The sequence below is a fragment of the Crocodylus siamensis genome, chromosome 10 (genome assembly GCF_052110815.1).
Source record: "Crocodylus siamensis isolate JL-2025a chromosome 10, ASM5211081v1, whole genome shotgun sequence".
In the NCBI taxonomy this organism is placed as follows: Eukaryota; Metazoa; Chordata; order Crocodylia; family Crocodylidae; genus Crocodylus; species Crocodylus siamensis.
Window position 1 is genome coordinate 33,455,610 of NC_143404.1, and position 14,876 is coordinate 33,470,485.

Here is a 14,876-nt window from a genome sequence, read left to right on the forward strand (position 1 = left end):
CAATTTCTCCAGGTTCAGTCTAATCTCTTCTAGCTCTGGGCAGACCTCTCTCTCCTCTCTGCACAGAACTCTTCCTAGCTTGAACTGGCCCTGAACCCCCTTGGGACTGGTTTTCTCAGACTGTAACAGCTTATCCAGTAAAAAGGAAGTTACAGCACATTCAAGGTTCTTTCAGCTCTTCCCATGCCTTTGCATCACCCTTCCCCTTACACTACCCAACCTGGCACTATTCGTTTCCCAGAGGTGAGTCCCAATACCAGCTCACACAACAGCACCCTCCAGTACTGCAGGGTGTTGTTTACATCCAAGTTGCCCTAAAGATGAGATGGGACCCGATTCTGGTAGGCACTTTGTGTATAGCGAGAGACACTCCCTGCCCCAGAAAGCGTCCAGGCCCAACAGACAAGACAGACAAAGGGTGAGGGTGAAGATGAGAGATACAGTGACTTACCTGAAATCACAAGGCAGGTCAGGGATTAGCATCTAGATCTGCTGCATGCCTGTCCAATACCATATCCATTGGACCACGCAGCCTCCCACCAATCCCTATTTCTACCCCTCGTGCTTTAACTTCCCCTCCCAGCGTTGTTCATAACATATTTTGAGGATCTATTTCTTGCTGTAGTCTACATTAACAAATATCAGTATCCAAAATATGGCCTCATTCTTCCATGAGCTTAGCCTACCAGAGAGATACAACCCTGCCAGCCACCCCCTGGAGATCTTGGGCTGTTCAGACTTGTTTTGTTACTCTTTTTGTATCAAAAAAGATCATTCTAAGGGAGAATAGTAACATTTAGCATTACATAGCCATTGATCTTCAGTCAGAGGACTTGGCTCCAAGCAGCACTGTGCAGTGAAATGTGAGGCAGCTGTGGTACCTAAAGCTGTTTAGACACATTAGCATGGGTCTCCACCCAGGCTGATTAGCTCTGCCAAGAGGCAGGGCCATTAGTGTGGGTACATTTCTGCAGTGCTGACCTTGGCTCCACACCATGCAGTGCTGGCTCAGGTATCTACACAGCTCTCTTCACTCTTTTTAGGTTCCAGTACATGAGCAAGTGCATTCACAGCTAGCTCAGGAACCCTTTGCATAGTACTGTGTTGTGCCCTGTAGACATTATGGGTAAACAGCCAACAGGAAACCCAGCCATGGAGATACAAGGCAGCTGGTCGAAGTAACCCAATACAACCATGTCAGAGCCAGCAGTGGGAGCCAGGGGTCCTGACTTCCATCCTATGCTCAATCCTGTGCCAGGGATTTTGCTTCTTGTTGCACAAAGAAACTGAACTGGGCCCTGGAATACAGATTTTCAACTGAAACAACACATGCACCTTCCTACATTCATAGATATTTAAGGGCAGGAGGGACCATTAAATGGAAGACTGCAATACACACTTGCTGTTCAATACCTCAGGCTCCTTCTGCTGTCAAATTGGTCAAATCAACAAATCACTGTCAAAAAATGCTCCTTTCAACTGTTGATCATATCGACATGTGCAGGAGATATTAATACCAACCACTCCTCACCCATTTCAGCCAAAAGAGATCAAAAATAGTGCTTGCTACAAGAGCTTTATGGCTATGACAGGTTTTTGCTTGACAAGTTAAGAATAGGTGTTCACGTGATGAAGAGAGAGAAGGAAGAGCAGCTGAATTCTGTAGGCTCAGTGCAGCTGTATGTGAAATCCAGCGTGAGATATCACTGAGGCACATTACACCAGGGGACACAGACAGCTGGGATAGAATGCTAGGATCATATATTACAGTTGGCAACATTGCAAACAACTAAAGGACAATTGTCCAATATTTTTTATGGCACGTATACTTTTTTTTAATAAGCATTTCTTTCTATAATTGCATCTATTCCCCATAGGATTAACTGCAGATTAAGAATCCCATTCAAATAAAGGGAAGCGAACTGTGATTAATTATGTGAAGTCAAACTGTCCGAGGTGTGCTGTTGACAGAACAGCTCAGGCTAAAAGACGAACAGCGAAGCTAAAATGGAAATGGCATTAAATGTGCCGAATTCTCCAAGTAACAAAGCTGGGCATGAGGAATCTTCACAGAAAAGGACAACCCTGTTAACTTCTAAACTGTTTAGAGACCCCGTCCAACAGTTAAGCACATGCTTAATTTGAAGTAGATGGCTAGACATCAGTATGACTATTGACTTGCTTTAAATTAGCCATGTGTGGAAATGCTTTACTAGATAGAGGGCTAGATTAAGTGAATACAAAGGGGAGGCAAAGAAAAGAAGAGAGAAATCACTACAAAATAACTTGCTGGGAAATAAGTAGTAGTCAAATGCATGTGGAGGTTTATTAATAACATCATGGTCTTTATGAGCTTTAACATCATCCTTTATATGTACAGTGAGGTACCCCTCCCCTGACACCCTGTGGAGGGCGGAAGACAAAGTTCCATGTTTTGGCACCTATTTGAAGGCATCAAGGGTTTGTCCCCCCTCTGCTTTGTGTGGTCATTTGCATCAATGAAAAGGTGTAAAACCAGATCTGACTGGTGGCTTGCTTAGCACAGGGGGGTCAGTGACCTTATGGGCGTTTATAGACATGCTCCAGGAGGTAGGTGGGGGAGGGGTGCTTTAATTAATGAGCCATGCTAATTAAAAGCACCCGAGTGTCACGTGTATTAGCATCCCTGTGCTGAAAAAATGGTGGCGGGGTGCTTTGAACTAAAGCTTGTTCAAAGAGCTGCAGTGGCATTTTTCAGCATGTGGACACTGATATATGTGACACTGGAGGCTGCTGGAGCACATTAATTTCTGCGTTACAGCAGACTCGATTAACTGAGTCTGCTTCGATGTGCTGGATTTACAGCATGTTGGAGCAGCCTCCCTACATGTGTGCAAGTGCCCTATGAGTCACAGAGCCATAGGGAATTGAGCCCCATAAAGAATCAAGTCCTAACCCCACCTTTCCTGTCAGGCCCCAAGAGAAAGCAGCAGGCTAAGGTGACTCCATCAGCCTGCCTGCCTGCCTGAGCAAGCCCCAGGCACCTTTGCAATTAAATCAATAAACCATTTTACTTTGAATCAGAATTAATTTGTCACTGATATGATAAGAAATATCCTGTACAGGAGAAGACAGAGCTGCTAATCACCAATAGCAGAGCTGACTAGCATTTCTAGGGTCTCTGGTTCAGGGTGGCCCAGTCCCCATCCCTTCATTCACCCCATCACCTGCTACCTCTTTCAAAGCCAGTCACCCCATTACCTACTACTCCTCTTCCCAAACAGCCTCCACACATCCTTATTAAACTGAACACTCTCCAACACAGAGGGCACCTCAGGGGCTTCATCAGACTGTAAGCTCCCCAGCCCTCCTTGCCACAGTGTCCTCAGGTATCCATTCCCTCTCTTCTTACCCATCTTACTAGTTTACTAATGACTCGATTACTATCACATGTGAGCCCAAGCCTACAAAGTGGTATACACCCACATATATCCACACTGCAGAGTGTTCATGTTAGCAACATTTAGACTCCAGCCTATATCTTTGAGGCCAGCTTGAGTTAAAAGTATTGCTACCCTTGTGTTAAGAGCTTTGTGTGTGGATGGGGCAGAGGTTAGGAGAAACATTTAATGTACAACTTTTCCAGGAAGGCAAGACAGCAAATTCAGAATCATTCCCACCTTCTGCTCCTCCCCTGAGGAGGGTAAAGTTTCAATAGAATTGGAACCCTGTCCTTCTGCAAGTTCTGCCTGCCTGGAGTGCAGCACTAACGCAGAGATGTATGGCATACAAACAACCTCCTATGATATAAAAGTGGGCAGACTTGTAGCGTGCATCAGCTGTTCCATGGTAACTGTCCATGCTCATGTTCTTCCCCTATAGTACGTGGAAGCTAACCGTAACAGGGGGCCTGCTCGTGGCCACTTTCCCTGCGGCCTGCCCACCTGTTCCTGGGCCAACTGCCTGCATTCTTGCCCACCATGCCTCGTTATAATTAATTAATGGATGTTAATTAAGTGGGAGGCTGCCCATTTCCTGCCCCGATGCCAAGGGGCACTATCTGCAGCTCCATTCCTTCCCTACACCACAGCCCAAGCCTCACAGATGGCATCTCGATGTACCTTTAATCACCAGCCCCACAGCAGGCCCCAGAACCCTCCTATTGAATCCCACCTGGATTCCTCTTCCTCAGGCGGCCTCTTCTGCTGTCATACCAGGCAGCATAGCTCCCTGAGCTGGTTCCCCTTTGGGTGTGGTCCTCCCACCGGGACCTTCGGCTCATCTAGCCCTAGCCCACCTCCAGGCCAGTTGAGACCCCAAGCCCTCAGCTCTTGGGCATCCCTCGCGGTGGGCCCCCGGCCCTTCTGGTCCTAGCCCCAGCATGGGCCAGTTGGGGGAAACTCAGACAGGTTTTGAGTCTATGGCCCTTTTCTTACTCTCTGAGGGTACACCCTCTGGGCCCTCCAAACAAAGGGGTCACACACCCAGTCATGGGGGCTAGAGTTAAGGCACCCAGACCTGCCTTTCACTGGGGTAGTAATTGGCCTGGTATTTCCTGGGGGCTCCCACACCACTGGGAACCCCACCAGGCCACCCACTCCCAGCAGAATACAGTTTTAGGTCATACCCAGGACCAAGGAGCCTCCTTTCCATCCCCTACTGCTCCTTCCTTGCCTCCAGTTGATATCAGCAACCCTCCGGCCAGGCAATGTTGTTGCCTGGCCTCTAGCAGCAGAACTGCTCTGTTTATAGGGGCAGCCCCGGATTCCAAAATGGCTGCTCTCATCAGGCACCTGGCAGCTGGCAGCTCCAGGCCCTTAAAGTGGCAGGCACACACAGTGCCCTGCCACACTAACCCTTGGTAGTTTAGTCCTCAATGAAAGAGCTACCAGCAGTTCATTCTGAAAAATAACACCAAATGTATGTAAACTTGCAATAAAGCTGGGGCAACATTGAAATTGTGGAAAGTACCACTACATTTTAAAAACTGAGGGAAAAAATGCTGGCTGTAGGACTGTTCACAAAATTATAAGTGAAAATAAAAATGGATCTATTTTATTCTATACCAGGAAAGTCTTTTAGGCCAGTAAGTTTGTGGCAGTGATTTCTGACCCTTAGTACACACTACACAAAAACAAAGATGCTAAAATATGAAGGATTATGAATGCTACACAGTGGCTGATTAGAAAGCTAGGAGGCAGGCAGCTTCAAATTAAATGAAAAGCAAGACATTGGTAAAGGAATATGGAGGCTTCAACCTCAAGGCTACTGATTTTAACCTGTTCCTGTCTGGTAATGGATGAAGCTGTCATTACCTATGGCCTGTTCAGAGACCTGCAGGCTCAATATATTTGTTGGAAAAAGATGCCTACGTCATATGCAAATGACTCAGTCAAAAGTGTTGAAGATATGGAAGATAGTCACTTTGAAGGATGTGCAATGAAAACATTACTTTTATTTTAATAGAAATAGATGGACTATTTTGTACTGTTGATTTTCAAGCATGCAAACCAGTGAAGAGTACTGTTTAAAACAAGAGGCTTCATTTGGCCCGCATGTGGGTAGAGAAGTCAACCCCAATCCTCATGACGTGTGGCCATTCCAGGCCAGGGCTGAGCTGCCATAAGGCTGTTACAGCCTGCATTAAGCCTGCTGCAAATACCCTCACATGGACACCACTCTCAAGATCTGTTGATCTGGTACCGTCATCCACTTTAAAAAAAGAGAGAGAAAAACAAACCTTTTAAATGAATCCAGGAAGCACACTGGTATTCCAGAGCTGAGAACAGGATAGTCACTTTGGAAGATATGTTCTGAAAACACTAAGTAATAAAACTAATGTAAAAACTACCCAGCTCCTTTGTCAAGCACAGTCTCATTTAACAGAGAGGGTCTGACTAAGAGATAACCTCTGTATGGGGGGTTTTATAGCATGAGCTCTGCAACAAGTGTTCTGTACAACACTCTGCATTATTAATATTAATGGTGGGAAAGGTGGCTTTTTGCTGCTGGCAGTTCTGCTAAAAGAGAAGCATCTGGGAGTCAGTGAGCAAGAGTGAGCAAGGCAAAGATCCCATCAGTCATTTGAAGCTGGAAAGATGTCTGGGGGAAAGTTCAGAGAAGAGGTGATATGCTGCTAAGCACTGTGGGCTCCCAAAGCTCTCAACCTGTCCAGGACACTGTCTGTTACTGTGTGTGGCAAAGACACATAAAAAGGGGCATTAGAGAGAGCCAAGGAAGAGGCACTGAATAATTAGTTGCACAGGTGTGATGTGTGCAGCATTTCTCAAGTCAATAGTTTACTGTAAAGCAATGAGATAGATATGAGATTGACAGGCTGATAGAACTGGCAAGGGTTCACCTCTGGATCACCAATCTGAATCCAGCCCAGGTCAGGGATAATGGAGAATCACTGCTTTCTGTTTAATGTCCTGCAAGAAACAGCTTTAAGTCGCTCCTTAGGGGACAAGTGTCTATATAGCAACCCACCCTCACAGAAAGTAGCTGGATCGCATGGAAATGGAAATTGTGCTCCTTTCCCATGTCTATTGGTGAACTCTGTAGGACTTGATCAAGTGAGGTCAATGAGAGTCACCCCATGGGACTCAGACTCAGGAGAAGACAACATCATGAGGAGAGAGAGCAAAATCAAATAGGGGTCCAGAGATCAGAACGAAGCCAGAAGGGACCATCATCATCTAGTATGGCTTCCTGTATAGCACAGATGCCAAGTTTGATTCTGCTTGAAATAGAATACCGCTTTTAGGGAAAACATCCATCACGATTTGAAAGTTTCCACTGACACAGCATCCACAAGAAGAGAAATCCACCAGCAAAATCCCATGCCTTATTTCTAGCCTAAGTTTGTCTAGCTCTAAACTCCAGCCACTAGGCTTTACTATTATTTTGCTAAGTTACACAGCCATTATTAAATTTCTGTACCCTTTAGTTTACCCCTAGCTAAGCTGCTGTATGATTTAACTCCTCTACTATGTAATGAGGCTTCCCTGGCCTTGTTATCCTGCCTTAAAATTTCCAGTGGGAGGATAGACCAGCATTGTACCACCCTCTCAGAGACCCACCCTCCCCCTAGTCTCAGAGCAGCTTCCCCAACCAGTGTCTTTCTTCAGCACAGTTCCCTCCAAGAGCACCTTGCTTCCCTCCATCAAAGCTGCCTAGCTAATAAGGAGGCCTTGTCCTTTTTATTTTTTCTTCCACACCCAACATTGGCTAGAGCTACAGTGAGCTGGAGCTAACCTGGCCCAAAGATTTTCTTTAACACCTAATTTATCCGGAGGCAACCATTTAGCACCATCACAGTGGAACTGTCAGTGAGTGAGAAGAAGAGTAAGTAAGGTAGAAAGGGATCTTACTGGACCTTAAACAGCAGCAAAAAATACTTTTAAAAAATGGTGGCATAGTGAGGATGGACATGGGGAAAGAGATATTCTAGAGGGGCTGTGTAAAGGTGTCCAGCTGCAGGGCTAGTAATCATTCTGCGGGTAGAAATCAGACCAGTGTCCAATAGCTATATGAAATAGTAAAGAGCAGCCCAAAAAGTTACCTTCACTCAGAAGTCTGAAAGGGAGGAAGCTCTGTCCACTAGCTGCAAAATACAAAGGAAGGTGAGATGATACTGAAGAAGGAGCTTTAATGAAGGAAGTTCCTGCCTAAGAACAAAAGAAAGGAGCCAAGATAACGGGGTGTCCAGAGCAAGAGGAACTTCACCTGTCAAATGATCCATCAGCTCATGCAACCCTGTGTGTGCCTAACTCAGGATTGCCCTCTGGTCTCTTTGCCCCTCCACAGTTGGCACAAAGGATCTGTGAGAGAGGTGCAAGGCCCACCCCTAGGAACAATGGCTCATGTACAGCCAGCACTATCCCATGAGCTCCCCACTGCAGGAAGGAGTCCTGTGACAGGACACGGTAGAGGTAAAAGAGGGCAGGCCACAGGAGTGGATCTGCTGGGCATGGAGAACGGTCAAAGATGAGCTGTGGCCAGTGAAAGTGGGCCTCTATTGTGGCCCATATAAAGACAGTTGCAGTGGCTGAGGGCCATTCTTCCCTACGTGAGGAGCAACACAGTTGTTTCAGCACAATAAATCAGTGTCTATCTGCCTTTTTATTGGTAGGAGTGAACCAGATAGAAGGTGGGGTAGAGATGCATTTTTATAGGAACCATACGCCAGCAGAGAGCTAAGAGCAGAGCCCACCCCACTGGGAGCCCATGGACTGCAACACGGTGCTGTTCTCTGACCCTGGCTGGCCACCTCCCAGAGTCAGCATGCAATCCTCGCCGTTCAATTACAGAGTCCCCTCTGTTCAGCCAGAGCTGTCAGCCTCTGTGCATGATGGCTGTTTCCCTGGCGTCCTGTATGCTTGTTAAGATCAAGGCAAAAACCGGAAATTAACTGCTGCCAACGGCTGATCTATCCTGTTCTGAAGGCCTGTTGTCGGGATGCTGGCTATATTCTCTGCACGTCTCCATTTGCCCCACTCTATGTCAATGCCCCATTTCCTTCTCCTGGTATTTGGCGCATTGTCTATTTTCAGGTAAAGACTTATTGTTATTATTATTAAAGTGGAACATGCAAGGTGAGGGCCTTGTTCTGCTGGGTCCTGCACAGACACAGAACCATTCTCTGGGGCAGCTATAATGAGGAAAGGGAAAGGGTCTTATTGGGATCACACTGCCATGCCCCTGGGAGCAGTCACCTCTCCTCCCTTTTTACAAGACCATGAAGGGTTTTGGTCAGTCACGCTCATTTTGCCTGCCTGGCAACGCATCGCTTCCTTGCTGCCTCAGTGCTACTTCCCTCAAGGACTGCAAAATATATGGGAGTGAGGTGTTTTGATGTGGGTTGCCTTCTCTGCTATGGCTATATTTTCTTTGATCCTCCCCAGGCAATGGTAACAGGTCTCAGAGAAGGGACTTGACTGAATCAAGGCTTTCTTCCACTTATTTCTAGATGGTCCTGTTTTAACTGCTTGGCTTCTGTGAGCATCGGTTTGCCTCAGCGTATATGTTACCAGGTCCCTGAACTGAACCACAGCTTCTGCCACTGGCAGCCTCCTGGGGTTCAATCCAGCTGCTATGGGGACATGCTTACTACAGGCTCCAACAATGAAGGGTGTGTTGCTCAATACAGCCACGAGAGGGAGATCATTTGCTATTTCCTTAATGTACATGACAGTATCTGGTGGAAGTTCAGACCTAAAACTTAATTAGCTCATGTTGCTGCTTTGCCAGCTCTGAATCCCTGTTGCAGATGGAAGAGGATAAAGGCTTTTCTCATAGGCCTGCCTTTTATCTCATCCCATAAGATTTAAAGAGCCCAAGAGGGACAGAATTTCCTGTACTAGGAAAAAACACCGTCTCCCTAAGGGGGAGCACATGCTGGGGAGTAGGGCTGGGTGTAAACACTCGCATTCTAGCTTTCTCTGACACCCATATCCCTGTCTCTTCCTTACTGAGATCCTTATATGTTTAGGCAAAAGGCAGGGTAGATTTGCACCTTACAGATGAACTAAATCAGAGATGTAATTCGACCTGTTTAGCACTACAAAGCTGCCTAAGGAACTCGGTATCCTGTTCCCCTTTGAAGAGCACAGGATTTCTGACCAGCCAGGCTGGTCTTTAAAAGAAGGAGTCCTCTGTCTCATTGATGAACAGCACTTGGATTAAGCAATATGAGAGTCATCTTTACTGCACTGAGCACTCCCTTAGCTTCAGCTCCCTTCTCAGGGTGTTTTTTTTGTGTTTGTTTTGTTTTTTACATGAAAGGACAATTGCAGGGGACTGGAGCTCTATGAGATTCATTCTTTCATTGCAAGCTCTTAGTTTGCTCTGCAAGGAGTATCTGCAATTATCCTTTGAGGGAGACTCTGGAGTGTTTTTGTGGTTGAATTTTATGCTGCACTGAATCATTCCCACCTTGGTGGTTAATTCATGTTATAAAGACAGTGAACAGTGGCATGATATTTTTCTGGGATCATTTCCTGTTGTTTACCACTGGCTTGTTGTTTCCATGACAATGACAAATGCAGTGTCTATAAATGTGAAAAGGATACACGCAGTGCTATCAAGCAGCAGCGCTTAGTGACTTTTTCCCTGACCGATCAATACCTCCTTCCAAGGGAGTCGTTTGTTTGCAGGCAGGCATTACCCCACTTTGCAGATGCTATGGGCCTAAATTTTACTCTTGCTATCCCACTGGTTCCAACAGTCTTCTTTCTGATTTACATCTGAATGCAATCAGGATTAGGCTCTTGTGTGAGTCAAGTGTTTGGCTCCTTGTCTTCAAGTTTGAGGAGAGGCGCTTTCTTATTAGCAATTCTCTCCCATTGTCTTGTCAGAACAGTCTTAAGTCAAAGATATTTCATATGGTGTCTGGGAATCTGTTGGCAAGCTGGCTAATTCCATTAGGAACAAATGACCTTATTTCCTGTGATGATTTTTCAGAACCCATTTAGCTGAGCCTGAGGTTTGCTTTTGACCAGTGGGTCCCACATTGAGATGTCAGCAGCACTCCCTTGTGATATTCAGTTACTCCTACAACAACAACAAAATGTCCCTCCCTTTTCAGACAAGGACACCTCCTGCTACACCAGAACGCTTGAGGTTTTATATAGGTTTTATGACCAATGAAAGTCAAATGTCTCACACTGTCCCACAGTGCTTCTCTGTATGTTTCTTTGTGGGGTGGACAGCTGGTCTCATAATTACGCTCATTATGAATAAATTATCTGATTAACCCAGCCCTGTTTCCATTTGTGGATCTGTCAGGAAGCTGTCCTGATTTTCATGACAGCTATTCATTGAATACAGTAGTGTCACAGTCTAAAAGATCATATGTTCATGAGCTGCTAACGCTAACCACTACTGCTCAGGATCTGTGTGTGTGATGGGACACCAAAGCCATGTGATGTTACAGTCATCCAGTCCTAGGAATGAACACATAAGCCATGTGATTTTGGAGTTGTGGAACTCCAGCAAGGGACACCCATGCCATGCAATAGAGACTTCAACAATAAGACATTCAAAGCACTTGATGTTGGAGTCATTGGAGCTCTGGCAGCTTATGCCAGCTCAGGTCCGGCCCAGAACCCTAGAGGCTTTTTGGGACACAGTCACTTCTCTTATTTCTTTTTCTCTACTGGGCTTGGGTAAAATTTTAGCAGAAAAAAAGTTCTTTATCGAGTTGAGCCCTGTTCTCAGATTTTCTATGCAAAGATCAATATTCCATACTCTGCATTTAACTTGCATGCAACCAATATGGTTAGCTAGTACTGGCTCACATCAACTGATGGATTTGATCATTAACTCAGGCAAGTGTTTGTATAGCCAGAGCCCACAAGTTCAGTTCACATGAGTAACCCAGCAAAAGGTGCTCTTATATATGTGCTTCAGCAAGGAATTCTCATAAGGAGACAATGAGCACAAGGAGGTTATGACGTGGCCAGCTGGTGAATGGCTTTGACAGCAGTCAGCTTAATATTGGTGAATCCCAGGTTTTGGGAACAAGAAAGAAGAGATGCAGGAGGCAATAAGGTTCATCTCTCTACCTTGCTATATAGAACAGGAGGCCTTTCAAGTCCTAATTTGAAACTGAGGCTGTTTTGCAAGGCTTCCTACCTTCTGCCATTTGTCTAATGTAAGCACTGCAATATTATTATTCAGCACCTTCCAGCCCAGGAAGAGAGGCAAGTAACACAGGGAACAAACTACACAAAGCAAGAACTGCATCAGCTGGGGATAAAATGGGGAGATGCCGGGATATGACAAGGAAAATGCTTTCTGTTTAGCCCAAAAGCAAGCAAGTGTGGGGTGAGCCCTGCCAGACCAGAACAAAGGGCCCTCTGTGTGTTGCCCAGCCAGCCCCAGAGGATTGCAAGGGCTTTGGGAGATACCTAGTAAATGCAGAATCACACAAGCAGAATTTGACAGCGGCTTTGATTGACTGGTTATTTACCATGTACGACTCAACAGACGGAAGTCTGGGCTGACTGACACAATAGCAGAAAGAAGAAAAAGCAGGCATTCTGAAAATGTTATCTCTATTTCAGCCGCTATTTGGACCTTCCTGCTCCACTGTTGGAGCTAATTTTTAATTAGGAGAGATCAGGATGAGACCTCTGAGGGGGAAAAGATTATCCCACAACTGGCTATTCTTTCCCCTTCCTCTGTGGCATCTGGTGCTGGCATCATCAGAGACACAGGGTTGGACTAGATCGGCCTTATGTGATACAGGCTGGTAATTTCTATGTCCCAGCTTAGCTTGGACCAGACAGAAGATGAGACAAGAGACTCCAAATAAGGACAAAGTTCCTTGGAAAAGGCTGAAAGAAAAGATATTATAGGTTCACGTGTACCAGGTCTGTACAGGGAATGAGACCTGAGAAACCCTTGGCTTTGTTCCCAGTTTGCTATCGTCTTAAGTAAAGGCAGAATTGAGCCCCACAGTGGCAGGATGTTTGAATCCTGCAGGGGAAGAGGCATCCACAGCCTTATGTGACTTCAGGGGAAGATGCAGACACAGATGAGGCTTCAGAAGAGCAGTCAGTGAGAAATGACAAGAAGAGGTCAAGGTCCTGCACCCCCCTTTTAGACAGGGGCCTTTATCTAAGAAATCCATGACAACTGTGTCCTATTCAGTGAGTAATCAGCACAGATGACAAACCATTAGGTTCCACAATCCATTACTAAGGGGACTGTCAAGCACCCAGGGATACGCTGAGCCTCATAGGTCTTTATTTAGACTCTGATCACAAATTTTCAGTCATTCTCTCTTCCTATTTTGTTGTCAGCCCTTGATGAAATTGCTCACCCAGGCGTGGTCCCTCTGTCCTTGCAATCACCCACTGTAGCATGGATTCCTCAGCAGAGTATGGCTCCTTGTGTTTCAGCTACAGGGCTCTCCACTTAGTGAACAATGCCATTCAGTATTCTGTGCAAATCTTCTGATAACAGGGCCCCTCTCTCAGGGCCTGCTGTCCAGGCCCTCCTTTGCTTGGGAGGATTTATGCTGGGAAACTGCCTGAGCTGGTTTTACTGTACATGGCAGAACAGGTGTATGCCTTAGGCAGCAACATTTAAGGACAGCAAAAATGTCAGATGGCTCTTGATTGTGCTAACTGATAGCTTGCAGAGAGCTCTTTCCCCCAGTCCCAGCTGAAGAGGACATTGTCTTCCTGGGATATCCCAAATAGCACAGCTGAAGATTCACTGCCCACCCCCATGCCTTGCTCAACCATCCAGATGCAAACCCAGTGGATACCACACAGCAAAATGGCATTTCTAGCACCACAGAGTCAAGAACAGCAAAGGTAGCACATTCCTCCTGAAGAGGATTCAGCTCAGCTATGGGGTACCATACTCCTTGCTGGACAAACCACACATAGGGCAGACAATGTGAGGTGTGTAACAAGGTCAGCTGATCCCTGAATCCAATATGTCCCAACTTGCCAGTGGAGAAAGAGGCCCAAGAGCTGAACTGGCAGTGGAGAAGGGGTGCACTGAGCTGGCCTTCTGTCTTAGACATAAACTAAATGAAAAGTGGTGTGGCAGAAAGAGGAGTGGACCTTTTCCAGTTTGCCCAGGGCCATGAAAAACCCAGAGCTCATACTGAAAGAGCTCCACAGCTAATACGTGCCAACTGTTTAATAACAGAAGATACAAGAGGCTTCCAGCTGTGATTCTTTCTATAGAAGCTGAAAAGGCATTTATTTGATCGGGTCAGTAGGGATTTCTATGCAAAGACTTGGGATGGTTTTGACATAAATGGCTTGTCTCTGACACTGAATGATATGTTTATTCCAGCCTTGTCCTAGACATAGCAATAATGAATACAGGGTAGGCCCAATTCTGTCCTACTGCTAGCAGTGGCAAAATTCCTCTCCACCTGAGTGGTGCAGGTACCCAGGCCATATCTCTATACCTATCCCGATAGTCATCTGCACTATGCAGGTTTCTTCCTTGTCAGTGTTGCTTTCTGCCACTTTATTGAGGGACATGACCAGATCAATACCCAAGACTAGAAGAAAGTATGTGAGGGAGGGCTCCATATCAAGAGATCTTCTTCTATGTAGAGGACCACAGAGAACTTTACATTTAGCCTGAGCCTGAAACTACTCTGGGCTGGATCCTGGTCCTGAAATAGTTCCATTGTGCACCTGCAGTGGTCAGACTCCAGTGGGCTACACAGCTGCCCTAGCTGAATAGTTGAGGAGTCCCCTAGTGTGGAAGAAGCCCCAGGGTCACAGAACCAATAATATGTGCTCTCCAGCAGCCAGGCACCAGCACCCTCAACAGTGTGCCCAGGGGAAAGGACAAGATGGAAAACTCTGGAGAGCCTCATCTGGTTGGACAGTCCCTCAGGACTTGTCTATATTGCTGTGGTAGAGAGTCCTGGTGCCAAGGGTCTTGACCACACTCTGCCCACCCACATCCACAGGCATGCTCCAAGCCTGAAAATACAGTAGTGAGCCACTCCAGACTTAGACCTATGTATTCGCTCTTGAGCCCTAAATCTCCAGTATGCCTGAGAGTGGCCATTCCAACAAGTCCAGAAAGCTTCCACGCACGGAGGGTGTCTTCAGACTTGGGTGGACAGGTACACTTGAGATCTCCAGTGCTGGGACCCACTACTACAGCAGTACAGGCAAGTCCTCAGGGATCACTACTGGCCAGCATGAGTTAGAGCATCCCAGAGGCTTCCTCACAGCCCCCTGCATAGGGAACGTATAAAGGTGACAGACAGGTTTCAGGAGCATTGGTTGTAGCCATGTTGGTCTATGGACACAGGCAGACAAGGTTCTTTGGGTAAATGTTATATCTTTAATTAGACCAACTAAACAGTTGGAAAAATTGTTTTTTGCAATCCTCTGGGCACAAAC